The 27,755-nt window shown below is 39.6% G+C and overlaps 1 protein-coding gene across 4 annotated transcripts in view; it reads left to right on the top strand.

The window, feature by feature from the left end:
* gabbr2 (gamma-aminobutyric acid (GABA) B receptor, 2) overlaps positions 1–27,755 on the top strand; it is a 412,418-nt gene that overhangs the window by 112,694 nt on the left and 271,969 nt on the right. The window lies entirely within an intron of this gene.

Raw genomic sequence — 27,755 nt, 5'->3', positions numbered from 1 at the left:
GCCCCCTCCAGCTCCGTGCGGACCTGAGTGAGGACAGCCGGTTTTCACGTACGCTTTTCCACAATATAAACAGTGTGTCTGCCCAATGACGTTATAACTGTAGAATGATCGAGGGCGATTTCTTGGTTTCTTATGTGGGTTTAATGTTAAACAGTTTCATTAACGTCCTCCCAGCGTGGTAACAACACACAACAACAGCAGTCCCGTTTTCGTCTACCGTAAAGCAGTTCGTCTGCCGTAAACACCAATGTTGTGACATTCTTAAACAGGACAATACTGCCATATACTGTACATGCATATGGTTAGAAAAATAGTGACAGAGAATAGAACAAGGATGGACAATTCAACCCTTAACTCAACAATGAGTAGATGAGTGTTATGTGTGTATATGTATAAATAAATGAACACTGAAATTCAAGTATTTATTTTATATATATATATAATTCACTGAAAGTCAAGTATTTCTTATATATATGTGTGTGTGTGTGTGTGTGTGTGTGTGTGTGCGTGCGTGCGTGTGTGTGTTTATGTATATATATATATATCTATATATACATACACACACAGTTGGGCAAAAAAGTATTTAGTCAGCCACCGATTGATGACAGAGGTATGTAATTTTCATCATAGGTACACTTCAACTGTGAGAGACAGAATGTGAAGAAAAAAATCCAGTAATTCACATTGTAGGAATTTTAAAGAATTTATTTGTAAATTATGGTGGAAAATAAGTATTTGCTCTCACTGATGGAAGGAGGTTTTGGCTCAAAATCTCACGATACATGGCCCCATTCATTCTTTCCTTAACACGGATCAATCGTCCTGTCCCCTTAGAAGAAAAACAGCGCCCCAAAGTATGATGTTTCCACCCCCATGCTTCACAGTAGGTATGGTGTTCTTGGGATGCAACTCAGTATTCTTCTTCCTCCAAACACGACAAGTTGAGTTTATACCAAAAAGTTCTATTTTGGTTTCATCTGACCACATGACATTCTCCCAATCCTCTGCTGTATCATCCATGTATCCATTTTGGTAAAAACTCAACTCGTTGTGTTTGGAGGAAGAAGAATACTGTATAACAGTGCAAAATATTGCTCATTTGTAGTGGTCTTTCTTGAACTATTTGGGGAAAAAAGATATAAAAATAACTAAAAACTTGTTGAAAAATAAACAAGTGATTCAATTATTAATAAATATTTTTACACATAGAAGTAATCATCAATTTAAAGTGCCCTCTTTGTGGATTGTAATAGAGATCCATCTGGATTCATCAACTTCATTCTAAACATTTCTTCACAAAAAATAAATCTTTAACATCAATATTTATGGAACATTTCCTCACTGAATATGGCATTGTTGCATTTCTTTTCACAGTTTATGAACATACATTCATATTTTGTTGAAGTATTATTCAATAAATATATTTATAAAGGATTTTTGAATTGTTGATATTTTTAGAATAGTTTAAAAAAATCTCACGTACCCCTTGGCATACCTTCTAGTATTTCCAAGGGTACGCGTTCCCCCATTTGAGAAGCAGTGGTTTAGTAAGTAAAAGTAGTTGTAGTTAAATTGTAAAACTTACAAATCTCGCTAAGAGTGATGAATGACGAATAATTTCGAGTAGAAACGCTATGGACGACTAGAAGACGGAACGGCACTTCTACTTCCGGTTCAAAGCTTTAAACAAGAGGAAACACTCTAGACAGTCACCCAGTTGTACCTGCAGTGGCCAAACTCATCATTTTCACTGTCTTTGCTTGTGTATTTTAAACACTATTCTTTTTATGGCAGTTAGCAACAACAAGAAAAAATCCATAAATGAGCCGCCCCCATTTTATAAGCTGAAGGGTTCAAAGCGTAGGAAAAAACTAGTGGCTTCTAGTCCGAAAGTTGTGATTCACTTAACATGTTAAATATGTGATGGAAGATGTCGTGTGAATCATGATTTATGTCTCAATTAATTGTTTCCTCTTTAAATTTGCATAAAATCTTAACATATGGTCGGAATATTTCATGTATACATTTATTTCTTTACCATTGACATAATAAAAATAGTGATCGGGAGAAACTGTCGGGAATGATTCTCATCTGACGTGAGGTGTGTGTGTGTGTGTGTGTGTGTTGTTGTTGTTGTTTTCACTCTCTTTTTGCATACAGTGCATTTGATTTGTGACTCTTCAATTCATGCTTGTCCCAAGCCTAGCGCTGTTTCCGCTTAAACGGCGCTCGACAACAAGAAAAACATTTATTAGCCCGCATTAATCCAGGCGTGTTTAATGAACGTATGAACACGAACTCGATGCCAATGTAACCTTTTTAAATGCTGGACAAAGGAATAAATCATCCAAAAACAATGAGGACAAGCGCTACCGTATACCCACCCAGGCTGAAATACACCCTTGCTATATTACTGTTCATATGTTTACGCAATTATTGTTTAGTGCCATTTCTTTAGGAAGCACACTTGAGGGAAACAACAGCACCACTACTGGTGGAGCAAAGTAGTGAAATTACATCAAATGAATTATATCTGCACAAAGCAATTACTATGGATAGGAGCACCTTGCTGTTTTTGATAAGCAAAGATCTTTTGTATGACAGGTGCACTCTGCTGTTTTGTTAAGATTTGCGGCAAAATAATGCAGGCAGGGTTTCTCCTAAACTGCCAAGATACCTGTGGCGGTAGGGGCGTGGTCGCCATGACGTTGAATAGTTGCAGGCCACACTAGTATTTGAGCCCAAGGACTTCGTCCAGTCATGTAAGTTTTGACGATCATGTCCAAAATTTCCACGGTAACTCTATTTACTGAGGAATTTGTGAAACTCAATCAACACAAAAAGAATGAATCAATCAATCAATCAATGTTTACTTATATAGCCCTAAATCACTAGTGTCTCAAAAGGCTGAACAAACCACCACGACATCCTCGGTAGGCCCACATAAGGGCAAGGAAAACTCACACCCAGTGGGACGTCGGTGACAATGATGACTATGAGAACCTTGGAGAGGAGGAAAGCAATGGATGTCGAGCGGGTCCAACATGATACTGTGAAAGTTCAATCCATAATGGATCCAACACAGTCGCGAGAGTCCAGTCCAAAGCGGATCCAACACAGCAGCGAGAGTCCCGTTCACAGCGGAGCCAGCAGGAAACCATCCCAAGCGGAGGCGGATCAGCAGCGCAGAGATGTCCCCAGCCGATACACAGGCAAGCAGTACATGGCCACCGGATCGGACCGGACCCCCTCCACAAGGGAGAGTGGGACATAGAAGAAAAAGAAAAGAAACGGCAGATCAACTGGTCTAAAAAGGGAGTCTATTTAAAGGCTAGAGTATACGAATGAGTTTTAAAGTGAGACTTAAATGCTTCTACTGAGATAGCATCTCGAACTGTTACCGGGAGGGCATTCCAGAGTACTGGAGCCCGGAATGAAAAAGCTCTATAGCCCGCAGACTTTTTTTGGGCTTTGGGAATCACTAATAAGCCGGAGTCTTTTGAACGCAGATTTCTTGCCGGGACATATGGTACAATACAATCGGCAAGATAGGATGGAGCTAGACCGTGTAGTATTTTATACGTAAGTAGTAAAACCTTAAAGTCACATCTTAAGTGCACAGGAAGCCAGTGCAGGTGAGCCAGTACAGGCGTAATGTGATCAAACTTTCATGTTCTTGTCAAAAGTCTATCAACCGCATTTTTTACCAACTGTAATCTTTTAATGCTAGACATGGGGAGACCCGAAAATAATACGTTACAGTAGTCGAGACGAGACGTAACAAACGCATGGATAATGATCTCAGCGTCTTTAGTGGACAGAATGGAGCGAATTTTAGCGATATTACGGAGATGAAAGAAGGCCGTTTTAGTAACGCTTATAATGTGTGACTCAAAGGAGAGAGTTGGGTCGAAGATAATACCCAGATTCTTTACCGTGTCGCCTTGTTTAATTGTTTGGTTGTCAAATGTTAGAGTTGTATTATTAAATAGAGTTCGGTGTCTAGCAGGACCGATAATCTGCATTTCCGTTTTTTTGGCGTTGAGTTGCAAAAAGTTAGCGGACATCCATTGTTTAATTTCATTAAGACACGCCTCCAGCTGACTACAATCCGGCGTGTTGGTCAGCTTTAGGGGCATGTAGAGTTGGGTGTCATCAGCATAACAGTGAAAGCTAATACCGTATTTGCGTATGATGTCACCTAGCGGCAGCATGTAGATGCTGAAGAGTGCAGGGCCAAGGACCGAACCCTGGGGAACTCCACACGTTACCTTAACGTAGTCCGAGGTCACATTGTTATGGGAGACACACTGCATCCTATCTGTAAGATAAGAGTTAAACCAAGACAGGGCTAAGTCTGACATACCAATTCGTGTTTTGATACGTTCTAATAAAATATTATGATCGACAGTATCGAAAGCCGTTGTTAGCTAATTTTACTAACACAAACTACTACCGTATTTTTCGGACTATGTCGCACTTTTTTTTCATAGTTTGGCCGGGGGTGCAACATATACTCCGAAGCGACTTATGTGTGAAATTAACACATTACCGTAAAATATCGAATAATATTATTTATCTCATTCGCGGAAGAGACGAAGAAAATGTCAGCAATCGTCACACACACGTCAACCAGTAAGAATTCGGCGGCGGAGGGTCATGGCAGAAGTGCATTGTGGGTCATGGAATGCTAACTGTTATATGCCTTAGCTGTTAAAATGGATCATTTCAACGTTGGCGGTAACTTATAAAAACTGAGAAGGGCTGAACAAAAATGGCAGTGAAAAGGAAATCATGTACTGCAGATTACAAGCTGGACGTAGTGAAATATGCAGCAGAAAACGACAAGAGGAAGCGGCGCATACCTTTGGAGTTGGCAGAGTTGTTTAGAAGCGACATCGAGGAAGAAGATTTCATGGGATTTATGGATTAGGAGTGACAGATTGTTTGGTAAAGGTATAGCATGTTTTATATATGTTATAGTTATTTGAATGACTCTTACCATAATATGTTACTTAAACATAGCAGGCACCTTCTCAGTTGGTGATTTATGCCTCATATAACGTACACCTGGGGCGCTCACACTTTTTCTGCAGGCGAGCTACTTTTCAATTGACCAAGTCGAGGAGATCTACCTCATTCCTATTTATAATTTATATTTATTTATTTATAAAAGAGACATTTTTGTTAACAAGTTAATGGTGTTTAATGATAATACAAGCATGTTTAACACACATAGATTCCTTTCTTTCATGAAGACAAGAATATAAGTTGGTGTATTTGATTCTGATGACTTGCATTGATTGGAATTAGACAGTGGTGCTGATAACGTCCGCATTTTCAAATGGAGGAGAAAAAAAAGTCCTCCTTTCTGTCCGATACCACATGAAAGTGGTTGGATTTGGCATCTCATTTGTCCAACTTGCATACTCGTTTTTAAACACTTTGTTATGAGAGTACTATATGTGTGTGGCCCTTTAATGTCTGGCAGCAGGTGAGTGACGTCAGTGAGAGTGCGGGTGGGCAAGCAAGTGAGAAAGCGGTCCCTGAGGGCGGGGGAGAAATACATTGGCATCAAACTCCGTAGCTTGCTAGCTTGTGCACGCTAGCTTTCTGAGACTCTTATTTTGTTAGCACAGGCAGCATGAAACAGGTCTTTTACGGTGAAGACAGGAACTGTGCAGTCGGTCTTTAGAGTTTTGACAGTAGGTACGGAGTCTCTGGAAATAAAATGTGTTTCTCTGCGTCCGCCCTGTTAGTGATTTTTTTTCTTAAATATGAGCTCGCAGCAGCCAGCGTCATCTCACAAGATCCTCGGGTGCCGAGAATCTCAAACAACTGACGAAAGTGAAGTCTTGGTATGATTGATGATTGCTCATTTTTATGTCTATTTTTTAATGCCTGGCTTGAGATCGACTGACACACCCTCCGAGATCGACCAGTCGATCGAGATCGACGTAATGCCCACCCCTGACGTACACTTATTCAGCCTGTTGTTCACTATTCTTTATTTATTTCAAATTGCCTTTCAAATGTCTATTCTTGGTGTTGGGTTTTATCAAATACATTTCCCCCAAAAATGCGACTTATACTCCAGTGCGACGTATATATGTTTTTTTCCTTCTTTATTATGCATTTTCGGCCGGTGCGACTTATACTCCGGAGCGACTTATACTCCGAAAAATGCGGTTAGCATATTAGCTGATATTAACGACCTTTCCTTGATTACATTACGATAGCACGAACAAATATGAATGCAAACACTCCTACAGACATTCCACATGGGACGATTTAGTAAGCAAGAATTGTTTTAGTTATATTGTAAAACTTACAACCGTTGCTTGGAGTGATAAATGAAGAATCCAGACGAGTAAAAACGATATGGATGGAACATTTCTACATCCGGTTGAAGGCTCTAGAAAGAAGAGTGCTGCACAAGTGAAGTCATCCAAAAGATGGCGCCATAGCACAAACAATAATGCACTTTTTAAGTGTCTTTGCCTTTTTTTTTTTTTTATATTTGCATTATGGTGAAGGAAAATCCATAAATTAGCCGCTTTGTTTTATAAGCTGCAGGGTTCAAAGCGTAGGAAAGTGATAGAGGCTTATAGTCCTGCATCTTTTAAGCATCAACAAAACAAAAGCATTAATAAAACATTATAGCTATATATGGATGACAATGCAACGCTATGATATATTAGTGCCTTTATTAGTCATACTTGATCTTTAAATTAACTACAAACACAGTTAGCATGCCAGTAGGCTAGCACTAATCTCGCATAGTACATTAGAAGTAATAATCACAATAATTAAAAGACAAAACGTGCAAGGGCCTTAAAGCAAATCTAGCAATGTCTTAAACTATTTTTTCCCAGTATATTTAATAACAGTACTGAGTAATGACTGTACATACTGTAAAATATGGATTACATTTATTAGGGGGGTCATGAATCCCGCAAAGCTGTGTGCTACCTTTTCAGCGCCATTTGACAGCAAACGTGCTAATTAGCTCATTAGCGCCGTTTGTCGAACCCGACGCCCCAAAGCATGTAAAACAAACGCTCAATAAGACCAAGACGACTGTTTCTTCTCTCTGATTTTCTCCTTCCGAGAAAGGAGGAGCAACAAACCGATTCTTTTTCGCCCGCGACTCTTCCCCCCGCCGCTCAAAGGGAACGTGAGCTGAAATGCACTGGAGCTTTGTGAGGCAGCGTGTCAGAGCGCCGCTAACCACACTCCATTTAACCTCTGCTCTTTCAGCTTTCCTGCTTACTTCTTCTGTCTTTTTAACTTCTTCTTCACTTTGGACACATACTATAAAAGCTCCTCTTTGAAGTTCATGACAATAAAACCTTTATGGATGTATCATCTCCTCACAGGTGTCAAACTCAAGGCCCGGGGGCTAGATGTGGCTCGCCACTTCCTTTTATTTGGCCCTGGAAATAAAATGCATCCATAAAGTACTGTAACTTTTCTTACTAAATGTAATATTTCTTTCTATTTTGGCAGAAAAAAAAATATATGTGCTCCATAAACGCACATTTTGTTCACTTAGTTATGCAAAAATATATTATCAAACATTCAAACCATTTTTTTTTAAATAGAAATAAATACTAATAACGATTTCAAAGCAAGTTATCCATCAAATCGTGCAATGAAAAAGTAGCAATAGATTTCATGGTAAAATTGTGAAATTTACAGTGGTTTTTACAGCATTTTTCTCTAAATGACGGAAAAAAACAGTACCGTATTTTTCGGTGTATAAGTCGCTCCGGAGTATAAGGCGCACCTGCCAAAAATGCATAATAAAGAAGGGGAAAAAAAACATAAGTCGCATTTTTGGGGGAAATTTATTTGATAAAACCCGACATCAAGAATAGACATCCGTCCATTTTCTAGCGCTTATTCCCTTTAGGGTCGCGGGGGGCGCTGTGCCTATCTCAGTTACAATCGGGCGGAAGGCGGAGTACACCCTGGACAAGTCGCCACCTCATCGCAGACCAAGAATAGACATTTGAAAGGCAATTTCAAATAAATAAAGAATAGTGAAAAACAGGCTGAATAAGTGTATGTTATATGAGGCATAAATAAGCAACTGCTATGTTAACCTAACATATTATGGTAAGAGTCATTCAAATAACTATAACATATAGAACATGCTATACCTTTACCAAACAATCTGTCACTCCTAATCGCTAAATCCCATTAAATCTTATACGTCTAGTCTCTTACGTGAATGAGCTAAATGATTTTATTTGATATTTTACGGTAATGTGTTAATTTCTCACATAAGTCGCTCCTAAGTACCGTATTTTTCGGAGTATAAGTCGCTCTGGAGTATAAGTCGCACCTGCCGAAAATGCATAATAAAGAAGAAAAAAAAAACATATATAAGTCGCACTGGAGTGTAAGTCACATTTTTGGGGGAAATGTATTTGATCAAATCCAACACCAAGAATAGACATTTGAAAGGCAATTTAAAATAATAAGAATAGTGAACAGGCTGAATAAGTGTACCTTATATGAGGCATAAATAAACAACTGCTATGTTAACCTAACATATTATGGTAAGAGTCATTCAAATAACTATAACACATAGAACATGCTATACCTTTACCAAACTATCTGTCACTCCTAATCTCTAAATCCCATGAAATCTTATACGTCGAGTCTCTTACGTGAATGAGCGAAATAATTTTATTTGATATTTTACGGTAATGTGTTAATAATTTCACACAAGTCGCTCCTGAATATAAGTCGCACCCCCGGCCAAACTATGAAAAAAACTGCAACTTATAGTCTGAAAAATGCGGTACTTTTTAATAAAAAATTTAGTTTTACTGTAAAACTGTGGTGCCGTTTTGGCATTAACAGTAATACACAGAAAAATCTACAGTTGTCGATTTGCATAAAAAGCAAACAAACTGGCAGCTCATGTGCCAAATTTTTCCTGTAAAATTGCAGTTTTTTTATTTTCAGTAAAAAAAAAAAAGGAAATTTCACAGTAAAATTCTAGCAACTGAGCTGCTTTTTTTTTTTTTTTTTTCATAAAAACAGCAGTACTGTTTTTCCATTCACAGTAATATACACTACATGTTGAGGTAAAATTATTGCAACTTACCATATATTTTTTTTACATTTTGAATATACTAATAGAATGCATTAAAAAAATGATGTAATAATATTATTCACTCTGAGATGCGGCCCGCTGGGGCCAAATATAACTGTGATGTGGCCCTAGGACAACTGAAACCAGGCTTCGCTACATGTCTTAAAAAAGTTTAATCAAAGTTTAATTTAAGTGAGTTCCTCTATTGCAAGGTCCAAACAACAGGATATTTGCAGAAATACTATCCATCCATCCATTTTCTACCGCTTATTCCCTTTTGGGGTCGCGGGAGGCGCTGGCGCCTATCTCAGCTACAATCGGGTGGAAGGCAGGGTACACCCTGGACAAGTCGCCACCTCATCGCAGGGCCAACACAGATAGACAGACAACATTCAAACACTAGGGCCAATTTACTGTTGCCAATCAACCTATCCCCAGGTGCATGTTTTTGGAAGTGGGAGGAAGCCGGAGTACCCGGAGGGAACCCACGCATTCACGGGGAGAACATGCAAACTCCACACAGAAAGATCCCGAGCCTGGATTTGAACCCAGGATTGCAGGACCTTCGTATTGTGAGGCAGATGCACTAACCCCTCTTCCACCGTGAAGCCCAAAAATACTAGTTGTGTCCCAATACAACTTTTCCCCTTCCATATAATATCGACAATGGAACTTTGAGTATTGGCAAATGCCAATATTGGTCCGATACGATATCTGTTTTTTTTTTTTAAAGTGTTGAATGTTTTAAAAAGTTTGAAATGAACTGACCCAAACTAAGAACAATGGTAGGTAAGAAAACCGTCCAAGTCGACTTGTGCTGTCTTTAGGTTGAAGTGGAGTGGTGCTTTTTGTTTCGGCGAAACAATAATTCAAATTGAATGATGCGGACACGTTTGATACTGGATACTTTCGAACGCGCTTGTGACTTTTTATGTGTGAGGATTATGCAACTCCAATAATTGAATAGCTGTTTATATTGACACGTGTTTTACACTGCAGTATTTGTCAATGATTATTACCTATGTCAACTTGTGTGCTATTGTGTGCTTGCTAGTAGCCTAGCATGTTTACCTTTGGTAAATGACTTGACTAAAATAGAATAAATGGTGTGCAGACATCAAGGTGTGTACTGGCTGTCCAGTTTTGCACAAGTAAATACGCTGCAGGACTGATTATATCCAACATTTTACATGCAAGCCGATATAATCCCATACTTTTTTTCTTTTTTTTCCCCTGATATCAGACCGATAACTATCAAACCGGGGGCACATTCAATAATTATCAGGCCTCTTTTCGACTAAGCATTTTCAAAGTCAAATCTGAGTAATTAATCTTTGCTTGTAGTTGACAGTCGGCTATGTGTAAAACGTTTTATTTTGTACGTTAGCATGTACGCTTAACCCGCATTGTCCATCCTCGGCTTTTGTTACGCTCATGCTCGAACTTGAGTCCTCCGGATGAAAGTCGAGCGGGTTGGCATCGAGCTAATAAGGGGCATTGATGATAATGTATTTGTTTACAAGGGAATGGATGGTCAAGTATTTATTTATGGGAAATTGATTATGTATGTATTTATAGAGGAATTGATAATGTATTTATTTAAGGTCGTGTTTAATTTAATTATATTGAATTTGATTAGGGCTTCACGGTGGCAGAGGGGTCAGTGGGTCTGCCTCACAATACGAAGGTCCTGCAGTCCTGGGTTCAAATCCAGGCTCGGGATCTTTCTGTGTGGAGTTTGCATGTTCTCCCCGTGAATGCGTGGGTTCCCTCCGGGTACTCCGGCTTCCTCCCACCTCCAAAGACATGCACCTGGGGATAGGTTGATTGGCAACACTAAATTGGCCCTAGTGTGTGAATGTGAGTGTGAATGTTGTCTGTCTATCTGTGTTGGCCCTGCGATGAGGTGGCGACTTGTCCAGTGTGTACCCCGTCTTCCGCCCGATTTTAGCTGAGATAGGCGCCAGCGCCCCCCGCGACCCCAAAAAAAAAGGGAATAAGCGGTAGAAAATGGATGGATGGATGAATTTGATTAAGAAAATCTTAATTTCCCCCTTGGGGATTAATGAAGTATTTGTGATTCGGATTTACCATGAGATTAACGTGGACCCCGACTTAAACAAGTTGAAAAACTTATTGGGGTGTTACCATTTAGTGGTCAATTGTACGGAATATGTACTGTGCTGTGCAATCTACTAATAAAAGTTTCGATCAATCAGGGAAATTGATGATAACGTACTTACTTATAAGGGAATTGATTACAATGTATACACTTGGAGGAATTGATCATGTATTTATGGGGTATGATGTATTTATTGGGAATATATAGTCATCTACAGTATTTAAAGGGTAAGGTATTACTTTATTGGGCATTGATTATAATGTGTATATTAATAGGGAAATTATTCATATATTTTCAGGGGATATGATCATGTATTTATGCTGAATAATGTATTTATGTAATATTTGATAGGTTTACATTTATATGGGAAGTAAAAAAATATATATATTTTTAGGGGAATTGATCATGCATTTATGGGGAATTGCTAATGTATTGACTGTATTTATGGGGAATAATAATGTATTTATAGGGGAAATGATGATCATCTACAGCATGGGTGTCAAACTCTGGCCCGCGGGCCAAATTTGGCCCTTGAGGTAATATCAAATTAAGATTAGAGCTGGCCCGCTGGTATTATACAGCGGCGATGCCTCTGTAACACTCCATTCACCGCTGATACTCATACTTGCCAACCTTCACGAATTTCCCGGGAGACTCCCGAAGTTCAGTGCCCCTCCCGAAAATCTCCCGGGGCAACCATTCTTCCGAATTTCTCCCGATTTCCACCCAGACAACAATATTGGGGGCGTGCCTTGAAGGCACTGCCTTTAGCGTCCTTTACAGCCTGTCGTCACATACTCTTTTCCGACATACAAACAACGTGCCGGTCCAGTCACATAATATATGCTGCTTTAACGCACACAAGTGAATGCAAGGCATACTTGAACAACAGCAATAAGGGTCACATTGAGGGTGGCCGTATAAACAGCTTCAACACTTTTACAAATATGCGCCACACTGTGAAGCCACACCAAACAAGAATGACAAACACATTTCGGGAGAACATCTGCACCGTAGCACAACATAAACGCAACAGAAGAATTACCCAGAATCCCCTGCAGCACTAACTCTTCCGGGACGCTACAATATACACCCTGCTCCCCCCAATTTTTATTTACATTTTATTTGATATGCCATTGATATTTTTTACTCATTATTATAATTTGAAACTCGATTTTGTATGTGACTATAAAGTTATATAAGCCTTGCTTGTTTAATATTCAATGCAAAACTTGTTTGGGTCCCTATTAAAAGGTTAATTTCTCCAACCTTGGCCCGCGGCTCTGTTCAGTTTTAAATTTTGGCCCACTCTGTATTTGAGTTTGACACCCCTGATCTACAGCATGTGTCAAACTCAAGGCCCGGGGGCCATATCTGGCCCGCAAAGGCCTGGAATTACCATGTGTCTATTTGTTTCTAAATGTAGTCAACTTTCTATTTGGACAGAAAAAAAATACATGTACTGTATGCAATTTCATATTTTAAACTTAATCTAATATTGCAACAAATATTAGAGTATCGCACATTCCAAACATCAAAATGAGTACTTAAATATCTGCTGGACTCATGATTTTGAAGCAACTTATCCATCAAATTGTACAATGTGAAAATTATTTTTCGGCCAGAATTTTTTTTGTAAAAACATGAGACAAAAACATTTGTAATATTGTTTTTCCACTTACAGGAAGACACCATAAAAACCTTAGATTTAACAGTAAAACTGGTACTATTTACAGTGTAAATTGTAAAACACTGTACATTTTATGGTAACATTTTAGCAGCTTAACTGTACGCAAAATATACATATTTTTCTTACTGTGCGTAAAATTATAAAACAATAATTGTGTAATGAAGCTATTTATATATATTATTCACTGTTACAAGTGGCCCTCTAAGGGCAGCCATAACTGTGATGTGGCCCCCAATAAAAACAAGTTTGACACCCCTGTTCTCCAGTATTTAAAGGGTAATTAATAATGTATTAATTTATGGGGGAATTGATATTGTACTGTATATATTAATAGGGGAGCTATTCATATATATATTCATATTGGGGCGGTATAGCTCGGTTGGTAGAGTGGCCGTGCCAGTAATTTGAGGGTTGCAGGTTCGATTCCCGCTTCCGCCATCCTAGTCACTGCCGTTGTGTCCTTGGGCAAGGCACTTTACCCACCTGCTCCCAGTGCCACCCACACTGGTTTAAATGTAACTTAGATATTGGGTTTCACTATGTAAAGCGCTTTGAGTCACTAGAGAAAAGCGCTATTTAAATATAATTCACTTCACTTCATATTTAGAGTTTATGATCATATATTATTAATTGTAGGATCATTTATATATTTACATGGGAATTAATAACAATTCCATTTATATGGGAATTAATAATGTATATATTTATGAGCTCATTCATGATCAGTTATTATTCATGAAGGATAGATAATGCATTCATTGATAAGATTGATGAACATGTTATTTATAAGGGACTTCATTGGTGTTAGTTTATTCTGAACATGCATACAACTACAATATGATACTTCCAGTTTGGCATTATCAATCATCAATCAATGTTTACTTATATAGCTCTAAATCACTAGTGTCTCAAAGGGCTGCACAAACCACTACGACATCCTCGGTAGGCCCACATAAGGGCAAGGAAAACTCACACCCAGTGGGACGTCGGTGACAATGACTATGAGAACCTTGGAGAGGAGGAAAGCAATGGATGTCGAGCGGGTCTAATATGATACTGTGAAAGTTCAATCTATAATGGATCCAACACAGTCGCGAGAGTCCAGTCCAAAGCGGATCCAACACAGCAGCGAGAGTCCCGTTCACAGCGGAGCCAGCAGGAAACCATCCCAAGCGGAGGCGGATCTGCAGCGCAGAGATGTCCCCAGCCGATACACAGGCAAGCAGTACATGGCCACCGGATCGGACCGGACCCCCTCCACAAGGGAGAGTGGGACATAGAAGAAAAAGAAAAGAAACGGCAGATCAACTGGTCTAAAAAGGGAGTCTATTTAAAGGCTAGAGTATACAAATGAGTTTTAAGGTGAGACTTAAATGCTTCTACTGAGGTAGCATCTCGAACTGTTACCGGGAGGGCATTCCAGAGTACTGGAGCCCGAACGGAAAAAGCTCTATAGCCCGCAGACTTTTTTTGGGCTTTGAGAATCACTAATAAGCCGGAGTCCTTTGAACGCAGATTTCTTGCCGGGACATATGGTACAATACAATCGGCAAGATAGGATGGAGCTAGACCGTGTAGTATTTTATACGTAAGTAGTAAAACCTTAAAGTCACATCTTAAGTGCACAGGAAGCCAGTGCAGGTGAGCCAGTACAGGCGTAATGTGATCAAACTTTCTTGTTCTTGTCAAAAGTCTAGCAGCCGCATTTTGTACCAACTGTAATCTTTTAATGCTGGACATGGGGAGACCCGAAAATAATACGTTACAGTAATCGAGGCGAGACGTAACAAACGCATGGCTTTGTTGATCATATATTTGTGGTGGAATGGATAATGTATTTATAATTTTTTTAAACTGGACTCTCTGGTGGCGGTGGTAGTGAAGAGGACTGTGGAAAAACTGAGTATCATGGATGAGGCCAGTCACCCTCTGCAGAATGTTATCGGTAGCCAGAGGAGCCTGTTCAGTGCTAGACTGCATCATCCAAAGTGCAGGACTAACAGACTCAAAAACTCCTTTGTCCCACACGCCATCAGACTGGGAGGGTGGGGGGCGTACAAGGATGACAGGGGACGCAAAGCAATAACAATTCTGAAATAAACTGCAACAAAAAAACAGTGCAATCGACAGAATTACTGTTTTAATTTTCGTAACATGATCATTACTGCCTAGTTTCTCTTGTTATATTCTTATTTTTACTGTTTTATTTTTATTATAGTTTTTTTGTTTTTTCTATTTTATTTCCATTTACCGTATTCCCTTTAATTGCCGCCGGGGCGCTAATTAATTTAAAACCTCTTCTCACTCCGGCGTTTACCAAAGGTATGCGGTAAATTTAGGCCTGCGCGTATACATTTGAGTGTGATGTAAGGATACATCATGAAAAGCACATTTAATTAAAAAACAAAACAAAACATTTTTATGGTCTTACCTTTATTTACAAATGAAGTCCATGCATCGATAACTTGTTTATAGAAGTCTTCCTTATCTTTCTTCAGTTTTAAAAGTCTCTCTGTCTCGATGGAGACTTTCCTTTATTACCTCCTGCTTCGATGGAAAGTCCAGTTTTGAAAACTGTTTTATTTTAGATATGTAATCCTCCATGTTAAAAGTGCAAGCGAGAGGAAAAATTAAACGATCGCTGCTCGGCTGCGGCCGAGTAGTCGCAAGAAGGATCACTAGCGCCCTCTACCACCAGGAGGCGGGAGTCATTTAATGACTCATATTTGACACACGCAGCTACGGTATATTTAAAAAACATATCTGCTTACTTTTCTTTTTAGCATATTCAATAGCTTGGACCTTGAATCCTACTGAATAGCTCTTAATCTTCTTTTCTTTATGCGATTTCAAATGATTGAAATCAGCCTCCTCCATTTTGAAAATGATGACAGGTGAAGTGTCACTCGTGACGTGACGAGTTTGACCCGGCGTGAAATTCTAGACCAGGGGTGCCCATTACGTCGATCGCAAGCTACCAGTCGACCGCGGAGGGTGTGTCAGTCGATCTCCAGCCAGGCTTTGTAAAAAAATAGACCTAAAAATTAGTGATCATCAATCTTCACCAAGACGTCACTTAAATGACATTCACGGTACCGGAGGGTCTTGTGAGATGACGCTGGCTGCTGCAAGATCATTATTATTAAAATATGACCGAGAGGAAGGCGAGAAACACTTTTTATTTCAACAGACTCTCGCGCCGTACCTTCCGTCAAAACTCTGAAGGCCGACTGCACATTTCCTACCTTCACAATAAAAGCCCTGCTTCATGCTGCCTGCGCTAACTAAATACAGAGTCTCGGAAAACTGGCGTGCACAAGCGATCCCTCAGAAAGCTGGCGTGCACATCACTTGTGCACGCCAGCTTTCCGAGACTCTTATTTTGTTAGCGCAGGCAGCATGAAGCAGGGCTTTTGTTGTGAAGATAGGAAATGTGCAGTCGGCCTTTAGAGTTTTGACGGAAGGGACGGCGCGAAAGTCTGTTGAAATAAAAAGTGTTTCTCGCCTTCCTCTCTGTCATTTTTTCATAATAATGAACTTGCAGCAGCCAGCGTCATCTCACAAGACCCTCGGGTGCCGTGAATGTCAATCAAGCAAGCTACGGAATTTGCCGCCAATGTTTTTCTTGTAAAGTGTATGGAAGCCGGATGAATTAGATGCCAAAAACCAACCACTTTCATGTGGTATTGTACAGAAAGGACAACTTTTTTTTTCCTCCATTTGAAAATGTGGGCGTTATCATCATTACTGTCTGATTCCAATCAATGCAAGTCATCAGAATCAGGTAATACACCAACTTATATTCTTGTCTTTGTGAAAGAAAGACATCTATATGTGTTACACATGCTTGTATTATCATTAAACACATTTAACTTGTTTACAAAAATGTCTCTTTCATAAATAAATAAATATAAATGATATATATAAATGAGGTAGATCCCCTCGAGTTGGTCAATTGAAAAGTAGCTCGCCTGCAGAAAAAGTGTGGGCCCCCCTGTTCTAGACATATGCTAATTATTTTGCAAAACGAGTTTGACCCGGCGGAAATTCTAGACATGCGCTAATAAAAATAATATTCTGCGAAACGAGTTGGACCCGGCGTTAATCCTGAGCCGGCGGTAATGCTAAGCAGGCGCTAATTATTTTGCGAAACGAGTTTGACCCGGCAGTAATTCTAGACAGGCGCATACTATATACCCGGCGGCAATTCAAGGAAATATGGTATACCGCCATTATTTTCTTTTTAAATTGTATCTCAATTTAATTCAGGGCTTCACGGTGGCAGAGGGGTTAGTGCGTCTGCCTCACAATACGAAGGTCCTGCAGTCCTGGGTTCAAATCCAGGCTCGGGATCTTTCTGTGTGGAGTTTGCATGTTCTCCCCGTGAATGTGTGGGTTCCCTCCGGGTACTCCGGCTTCCTCCCACTTCCAAAGACATGCACCTGGGGATAGGTTGATTGGCAACACTAAAATTGGCCCTAGTGTGTGAATGTTGTCTGTCTATCTGTGTTGGCCCTGCGATGAGGTGGCGACTTGTCCAGGGTGTACCCCGCCTCCCGCCCGATTGTAGCTGAGATAGGCGCCAGCGCCCCCCGCAACCCCGAAAGGGAATAAGCGGTAGAAAATGGATGGATAGATGGATCTCAATTCTGTATGTACACTGCTGCTGGAATTACAATTTTCCTGAGGGGACTCTCCTGAAGGAATCAAAAAGTACCATCCATCTATTCCTGGGAAATGTATGATAATGTGTTTATTAGTAGGGGAATCAATAATGATGCATGTATTCATAGGGGAAATAATCATGTATTTATAGGTGAATGTGTGAATGACTCCTGGAGAAGTTAGTGAGACGATACATCTGTGTCAAAGTGTATGGTGCAGTTATCGTGTAGCGAACCAAGTCCAGTGGAGATGTGATAGAAGATCAGAGTCGAGTATCCCGTCAACCCAGAAGTCTTGTGCCCGTCTGACATTTGAAAGGAAACGTGAAAAGAAGGCAGGGAGAGAGAGCGCGTGGCTCCATTACGAGCCATTAGAAGCATCGCGGCTGCTTGGAAAGACTGAAGCTTGGAGGATCGATTAAGAGCAGTTTAACGGTCTGACACAGCCCGCTAATATCTGAAACATCAACTCCCCCTCAGAGGAGAGCATCCAGATGATGACCAACTTACCGAGAGGCAGGAAATAGAAAGATATCATCGTTACAAAGTGCTTTCCACTCCTCTGGTTGCAGTAGATCATTTTTACACTTCAACTCCTGCATGGCAACCATTGCGCTTTGTTCTGGGGAATCCTGGTCTTTGCTCTAATATGCTTTTTTTGTCCTGGATTGTGTGTGCTATAAAACATAGCATTGATTGGATTGATTGATTGATTGAAACTTTTATTAGTCGATTGCACAGTTCAGTGCATATTCCGTACAATTGACCACTAAATGGTAACACCCCAATAAGTTTTAAACTTGTTTTAGTCGGGGTCCACGTTAATCAATTCATGGTACAAATATATACTATCAGCATAATACAGTCGTCACACAAGTTAATCATCATAGTATATACATTGAATTATTTACATTATTTACAATCCGTGGGGCGGGATGAGGAGCTTTGGTTGATATCAGTACTTCAGTCATCAACAGAGAAGGAATGTACGTTCTAAATACAGTACAGGCCAAAAGTTTGGACACACCTCATTCCAATGCGTTTTCTTTATTTTCATGACTTCCGTATTTTTCGGACTATAAGTCGCAGTTTTTTTTTCATAGGATCCGCTTTGAACTGAACTCTCGCGGCTGTGTTGGAGCCACTATGGATTGAACTTTCACAGTATCATGTTAGACCCGCTCGACATCCATTGCTTTCGGTCCCCTAGAGGGGGGGTTGCCCACTTCTGAGGTCCTCTCCAAGGTTTCTCATAGTCAGCATTGTCACTGGCGTCCCACTGGATGTGAATTCTCCTTGCCCACTGGGTGTGAGTTTTCCTTGCCCTTTTGTGGGTTCTTCCGAGGATGTCGTAGTCGTAATGATTTGTGCAGTCCTTTTGAGACATTTGTGATCTGGGGCTATATAAATATAGCCCAAGTGGAGGAGTTCAAGTACCTGGGAGTCTTGTTCACGAGTGGGGGAAGAGTGGATCGTGAGATTGACAGGCGGATCGGTGCGGCGTCTTCAGTAATGCGGACGTTGTACCGATCCGTTGTGGTGAAGAAGGAGCTGAGCCGGAAGGCAAAGCTCTCAATTTACCGGTCGATCTACGTTCCCATCCTCACCTATGGTCATGACCGAAAGGATAAGATCACGGGTACAAGCGGCCGAAATGAGTTTCCTCCGCCGTGTGGCGGGGCTCTCCCTTAGAGATAGGGTGAGAAGCTCTGCCATCCGGGAGGAACTCAAAGTAAAGCCGCTGCTCCTTCACATCGAGAGGAGCCAGATGAGGTGGTTTGGGCATCTGGTCAGGATGCCACCCGAACGCCTCCCTTGGGAGGTGTTTAGGGCACGTCCAACCGGTAGGAGGCCACGGGGAAGACCCAGGACACGTTGGGAAGACTATGTCTCCCGGCTGGCCTGGGAACGCCTCGGGATCCCCCGGGAAGAGCTAGACGAAGTGGCTGGGGAGAGGGAAGTCTGGGTTTCCCTGCTTAGGCTGTTGCCCCCGCGACCCGACCTCGGATAAGCGGAAGATGATGGATGGATGGATGGATGGATGGCTATATAAATAAACATTGATTGACATTGATTGATTATTTGGTCGGGGGTGCGACTTATTCTCAGGAGCGACTTATGTGTGAAATTATTAACACCTTAAAATATCAAATAATATTTAACTCATTCACGTAAGAGACTAGACGTACAAGATTTCATGGGATTTATCGATTAGGAGTGACAGATTGTTTGGTAAACATATAGCATGTTCTACATCAGGATTAAAGAACCTATGGCCCTAGAGCCAGATGTGGCTCTTTTGATGACTGCATTTGGCTCTCAGATAAATCTTAGCTGACATTGCTTAACACGATAAGTAATGAATAATTCCGCTGGTAATCCCAGTGTCAAAAATAACGTTCAAAATATAAAACATTCTCATGCATTTTAATCCATCCATCCGGTTTCTACCGCACCTGTTCAAGAAGTCGCATTAACGGTAAGAATGATTTTATTCATTGTTGGTTAGCTTCAGAATAACAATGTTATTGAAAAGAATAAGAGACTTATTATACTCTTAAAATGTTGGTCTTACTTTTAATGTATTCATTGTTAAAAAAATATATGGCTCTCACGGAAATATTTTTTTAAATATTTGGCTTGTATGGCTCTCTCAGCCAAAAAGGTTCCCGACCCCTGTTCTATATGTTATAGTTATTTGAATGACTCTTACCATAATATGTTAGGTTAACATAGCAGTTGGTTATTTATGCCTCATATAACGTACACTTATTCAGCCTGTTGTTCACTATTCTTTATTTATTTTAAATTGCCTTTCAAATGTCTATTCTTGATGTTGGGTTTTATCAAATAAATTTCCCCGTTTTCAACTGGTGCGACTTATACTCCGAAAAATACGGTATTTACATTGTAGATTGTCACTGACGGCATCACAACTATGACACCTGTGAAGTGAAAAGCGTTTCAAGTGTCTACCTTTTGAAGCCCATGGAGAGAATGCCACGAGTGTGCGAAAAAGTAATCAGAGCAAAGTGTGGCTATGTTGAAGAAACTAGAATATAAAACATATTTTCAGTCAAATCTATAACTCCATGTGTTCATTCAGAGTTTTGATGTGACAATTTACAACAGGGGTGTCCAAACTTTTTCCGCTGAGGGCCGCACACTGAAAAATCAAAGAAAGCGGGGGCCATTTATTTTAAAAAACAATCCAATGTATGTATAAAAAATATACATTTAGGCCTCCACTCACGCTTGATCCCGGGGATCCCAAAGGCTTTCGGTAAAAATAAAATGTTAAAAATGTGTCATTATTCAGTGTTATTATTTTTAATATTATTAAAGTTTTAAATCTCTTGATCAGGGGTCACCAACGCGGTGCCCGCGGGCACCAGGTCGCCCGTAAGGACCAGATGAGTCGCCCGGTGGCGTGTTCTAAAAATAGCTCAAATAGCAGCACTTACCAGTGAGCTGCCTCTATTTTTAAAATTGTATTTATTTACTAGCAAGCTGGTCTCGCTTTGCTCAACATTTTTAATTTTAATAGAGACAAAACTCAAATAGAATTTGAAAATCCAAGAAAATATTTTAAAGACTTTGTCTTCACTTGTTTAAATGAATTCATTTATTGTTTTACTTTGCTTCTTTTAACTTTCAGAAAGACAATTTTAGAGAAAAAATACAACCTTAAAAATGATTTTAGGATTTTTAAACACATATATCTTTTTACCTTTTAAATTCCTTCCTCTTCTTTCCTGACAATTTAAATCAATGTTCAAGTAAAAAAAAAATTGTATTGTAAAGAATAATAAATACATTTTAATTTAATTCTTCATTTTATTTTCTTTTTTTTCGACGAAGAATATTTGTGAAATATTTCTTCAAACTTATTATGATTGAAATTCAAAAAACATATTTTGGCAAATCTAGAAAATCTGTAGGATCAAATTTAAATCTTATTTCAAAGTCTTTTGAATTTCTTTTAAAATTTTTGTTCTGGAAAATCTACAAGAAATGATTTGTCTTTGTTAGAAATATAGCTTGGTCCAATTTGTTATATATTCTAACCAAGTGCAGATTGGATTTTAACCTATTTAAAACATGTCATCAAAATTCTAAAATGAATCTTAATCAGGAAAAATTGCTAATGATGTTCCATAAATTATTTTTCAAATTTTTTTCAAAAAGATTCGGATTAGCTTGTTTTTCTCTTCATTTTTTTTCGGTTGAATTTTGAGTTTTAAAGAGTCGACATTGAAGATAAACTATGTTTCAAAATTTAATTTTCATTCTTTTTGTGTTTTCTCCTCTTTTAAACTGTTCAATTAAGTGTTTTTCTCGTCATTCTCTACAAAAAAAACTTCCGTAAAAGGAAAAAAAAAATGTACAATGGAATGACGGACAGAAATACCCATTTTTTATATATATATATATATATATATATATATATATTTATTTATTAAAGGTAAAATGAGCAAATTGGCTATTTCTGGCAATTTTTAAAAGTGTGTATCAAACTGGTAGCCCTTCGCATTAATCAGCACCCAAGAAATAGCTCTTGCTTTCAAAAAGATTGGTGACCCCTGCTCTATTGCAATATGTATTATTAATGTTTTATCGACACAACGTTAAAAATGTGCGTAAAAGATAAAAACACTGTTGTGCGGATTCATTACTGCTACTTTAAGCTGCAGTGAGAGTTTGTACAGTGAAGGGAAAGTGGAAAAGAATCCAACGGGCGCCGGGCTTCGTCTTTGAACAGCTGCGACTCAAACAACGGCTGGGAAGGAAACGTGCACGTTGGCCTCGTTACAAGCGCGCTTGCTCGCCGGACGACCAAACTACATTTTATTCCGCAGCAAACGCTTGAGAATGTCCTCAAGGCTTCGCAAGAGAAAAATGACTTTGACGATGCATACAGATGGAGGGAAGGGCTTTCATAAATGGACACTATTCTCCTCCGTTTGATGTTCGTGACATTTGTGTTTGTATGGAAATGGACAATCTGTGGAAGGCAATGTGTATGCTAAACCACTTTTGAATGAAAAATGCAATGTTTGCAGCTGCTTTAAGAGTGCAGGCTTTCCAAAACTCATCATTTCTCACACTTGGACATGTAGCCAGGAACAGCTTTTGGCTACATTTGAACCGATACGGTACCAATTTTGAGAGTGTGTGTTTATGCAGGAAGTAACGTTTTACAAATGAAAGCAACAATTAGCACCGCGCTAAAGTGATCATCATGTAAATTAGGAGGCAACATCACACAGCAAACACTACACCTACGGGGGAATAACTACCAGCAAAGCAATGACGGAAGTGACAAGCTTGTAATCCGTCAATACCTCGTTTGTGGACGAGGAGACTACAGCCTTTTCAATCTGGTTAACTAATACAAACCAGTGAAAACACACACTCTGCTCTCATGAAATCTCTTAACTATTTATAATGCATTAATTGCTTTCTGTAGTAATTACATTTACTATAGAACAATTCTGTTTGTGTCCTGGGCATGACGTTAAAGTGGAGGCAGTGGTTCTCAAATGGGGGTACGTGTACCCCTGGGGGTATTTGAAGGTATGCCAAGGGGTACGTGAGATTTTTTTAAAATAGCAACAATTCCAAAATCCTTTATAAATATATTTATTTAATAATACTTCAACAAAATATGAATGTAAGTTCACAAACTGTTGGAAAAAAATACAATGTAATATTTTTTGTTGACAGCTAGAATTTTTTGTGGACATGTTCCATAAATATTGATGTTAAAGATTCCTTTTTTTGTGAAGAAATGTTGATAATGAAGTTGATGAATCCAGATGGATCTCTATTACAATCCCCAAAGAAGGCACTTTAAGTTGATTACTTCTATGTGTAGAAATCTGCATTTATAATTGAATCACTTGTTTGTTTTTCAACAAGTTTTTAGTTATTTTTATATCTTTTTTCCAAATAGTTCAAGAAAAACCACTACAAATGAGCAATAATTTGCACTGTTATACAATTTAATAAATGAGAAATTGATGACATAGTGCTGTATGTTATTTGCCAACATTTCTTTTAAGTTTATTAGTTTGAAAATAAAATATTTTGTCTTTGTAGTGCATTCAATTGAATATGGGTTGAAAAGGATTTGCAAATCATTGTATTCTGTTTATATTTACATCCAACACAATTTCCCAACTTATACGGAAACGGGGTTTGTATAATTGAATCACTTGTTTATTTTTCAACAAGCTTTTAGTTATTTGCATATCTTTTTTTTCCAAATAGTTGAAGAAAGACCACTACAAATGAGCAATATTTTGCACTGTTATACAATTTAATAAATCAGAAACTGATGACATAGTGCTGTATTTTACTTCTTTATCTCCTTTTTTCAACCAAAAATGCTTTGCTCTGATTAGGGGGTACTTGAATTAAAAACATGTTCACACGGGGTACATCACTGAAAAAAGGTTGAGGACCACTGCTCTATGGGGTCTTGGGGCACTAGGAGGTTAACCACTTTACTATTGTGTGGCAAAGGCCTAGTACCTGACCAGCCCCTAGCCAGGGATACGGTGAAGACCTCAACGGCGGAGCAGGCGGAGGACGGTATATTTAAGAACTACCACAACGGCTGGATGGCGGAAGAAGGCTGCAGCAGAAAAGGGTCCCCAGTGGTCTTGCGCTGGACCCTGACCCGATTCTGTCAAGGATTGTGTGGTGACTTGTCTGTCTGTGCACCAGTCTCCCCATGAAAAACTAAGTCACGCACAGTCATCCTCCATAAAGGGATACACTCCAACCAGGAGGATGGTCATACACTTTTGAATGACCGCCTATGATGATGATTCTGTTAGGAATCCAATTACTTATATGGTAAAGTGACAAGTAACTATCATTAATTACATTTAAAAAGGGATTTTCAGAACACTGGTATTGATAAATATTGTTTTTGATAGTTACACGTTGGGAAGACTATGTCTCCCGGCTGGCCTGGGAACGCCTCGGGATCCCCCGGGAAGAGCTGGACCAAGTGGCTGAGGAGAGGGAAATCTGGGCATCCCTGCTTAGGCTGCTGCCCCCGCGACCCAACCTCGGATAAGCGGAAGAAGATGAAGGGATGGATATTTAATTTTTAATAAAAAAAATGAGCCGATTTTAACTTCTGTCCAGTTTTTATATCTTGTTCTATTATCACATTTCTGAGTCTCATTTGCAAGTATAAGTGAAGTGAAGTGAATTATATTTATATAGCGCTTTTCTCTAGTGACTCAAAGCGCTTTACATAGTGAAACCCAATATCTAAGTTACATTTAAACCAGTGTGGGTGGCACTGGGAGCAGGTGGGTAAAGTGTCTTGCCCAAGGACACAACGGCAGTGACTAGGATGGTGGAAGCGGGAATCGAACCTGCAACCCTCAAGTTGCTGGCATGGCCACTCCACCAACTGAGCTATACCGCCCCAACACTAAGATGCAAGTCCAAAACAATCGATGGTAGTAGTCTATAGTTTACAATGTTTGTTTTTTGTCGTGCCCTACACAGTATTAATACTGTAAGTATTGCTTTGTGCACTGGTGCAAAGTCATGTTGGAAGAGGAAGGTGCCCGCTCCAAACTGTTTCCACGAGGTTAGGAGCATGGAATTGTCCAAAATGTTTTGGTATCCCGGAGCATTCAAAGTTCCTTTCACTGGAACTAAGGGGCCAACTCCTGAAAAACAACCCCACACCATAATTCCTCCTCCACCAAATTTCACACTCGGCACAAGGCAGCCCGAAATGTAGCGTTCTTCTGGCAGCCTCCAAACCCAGACTGGTCCTTCAGATTGCCAGATGGAAAAGCGTCATTCATCAGTCCAGAGAACACGCCTCCACTGCTCTAGAGTCCAGTGGCTTTGTATTGGACTTGGTGATGTATGGCTTAGATGCAGCTGCTCGGCCATGGAAACCCATTCCATGAAGATCTCTGCGTACTGTACGTGGGTTAATTGGAAGGTTTGGAGCTCTGTAGCAACTGACTGTGCAGAAAGTCTTTGCACTATGCTGACCCCTCTATTGTCAGTTTACGTGGCTGAGTTGCTGTTGTTCCCAAACTCTTCACTTTTCTTGTAATAAAGTCGACTTTGGAATATTTAGGAGCGAGGAAATTTCACGACTGGATTTATTGCACAGGTGGCATGCTATGACGGTTCCACGCTGGAAATCACTGAAAGCGGCCCATTCTTTCACAAATGTTTGTAGAAACAGTCTCCATGCCTAAGTGCTTGATTTGATACACCGGGCCAAGTGATTAGGACACCTGATTCTCATCATTTGGATGGCTGGCCAAATACTTTTGGCAATGTAGTGTATATTAGCATCACGTTAGCGCATTTTTGGAAAAGTGGAGACTTGGAGAGTTTTTTGAGTCAATTGTTTTGTTGGTATTGAAAATTGCAACATGACCTAAAGCAGGGTTGTCAAAGTCGAATACAGAGTGGGCCAAAATGTTCAACTGAACGAAGCCGCGGGCCAAAGTTGAACAACTTTAATAGCGGCCCAAACAAGTTTTGCATTAAATATTAAACAAGCTAGGCTTATATAACTTTATAGTGACATGCAAAATCCAGTTTCAAATAATAATAATAATAATTAAAAAAACCCAATGGCATATCAAATCAAATTTAAAAATTGAGTGCCTCTTTTCTATTTACAGCCTTCTGAGGTAAATATCAAAATAAACTTTGTCCACAGGCTAATAATACATTTGAAAATAAAATAATAATGAATGAATCAAACATTCAATCCTTGAAGTAACAAGAGAGAGTGCATGAATAAATTAATTATTGCTCAGTTTGCTACACTGATTTGCTTGAACAATGAATATGGAACAAGCAATAATTATATAACTTAATTGTGCAAAATCAACATTCAAAAAACAATAAATAAATACAATTTAAATAAATGTAATGCCTCTTTTCTATTTGCAGCCTTCTGAGGTAAATATCAACATTACATTTTTCCACAGGCTAATAAATCTTAAAATAAAATAATAATGATATGGGTGGGGGAGGGTTTTGGTGGTAGTCTGTGCTGCAAGGGGTTCTGGGTATTTGTTCTGTCGTGTTTATGTTGTGCTACGGTGCGGATGTTCTCCCGAAATGTGTTAGTCATTCTTGTATGGTGTGGGTTCACAGTGTGGCGCATATTTGTAACAGTGTTAAAGTTGTTTATACGGCCACCCTCAGTCTGACCTGTATGGCTTTTGAGCAAGTATGCGTGGCATTCATTAAGTGTGTGTACAAGTCGCATATATCATGTGACTTGGCCGGCACGCTGTTTGTATGGAGTAAAAGTGGACGTGACAACATATTGGAGACAAGGCTAAAGGCAGTGCCTTTATAGTAGCTCTAATGTTAATTTGATATTGCCTCAAGGGCCAAATGAAATTGTACCCGCGGGCCACAGTTGGGCTGAGTCTGAGTCAGCAATTCAGTCGGTGCCAAAAAAAACAAAAGTGCCGTAATCGGTGCCTATCCCCAGCCAGGAAATCACACGCTAAACGTTTAGCGTAGCATGGAAGTTTCTTTCCTCCATGCCGTGACCGCCTATATGACTCATTCAGGGTTTTTACATTGAAAAGTGCTGCCAGCCCGCCCCGGTTCTCCTTAAAATTTTAATTCAAACCTTTTAGTGGTTTTTCAAGCGAGTGGAGGACCCGGGAGACGACTAAGAGACAACGCGGCCTGAGAGCGCCACGGCTGGCTCATTAGCGTCGAGTAAATGTTGTCCTTGATCCCTCCTGCCGCGCACACACAAGCATGCAATATTCTTTACATGACTTCCAGTGTCTCCTAGTATTGTGCAACATGTCCCACAGGTGCTACTACTCGCTCTTTAAAAGTGCTTTTAGTAACACACACTTTTCTGTGTGTGTGTCTATACTTGTCATTTTCATGTGTCTCTCAGAAGTACTATGTCATATGCGACGTACAACAATCAGACGACACTGGCATAGTTACGAGTTTCATGCCAACAGTACATTTTAACATCACGTTAAATCAGCAACACTATGTGAGCTACATGCTAATTTTACATTTTGATATCATGCTAGGTGAGCAACATTAGCATATCTATATAAGCTACATGCTAATATTACATTGTAACATCATGCTAGGTTAGCAACATTAGCATATCTATAT

This window comes from Nerophis ophidion, linkage group LG04 (assembly GCF_033978795.1).
Source record: "Nerophis ophidion isolate RoL-2023_Sa linkage group LG04, RoL_Noph_v1.0, whole genome shotgun sequence".
NCBI lineage: Eukaryota > Metazoa > Chordata > Actinopteri > Syngnathiformes > Syngnathidae > Nerophis > Nerophis ophidion.
The sequence above is the reverse complement of the archived record's forward strand: the minus strand, read 5'-3'. Positions and strand labels throughout refer to the sequence as shown.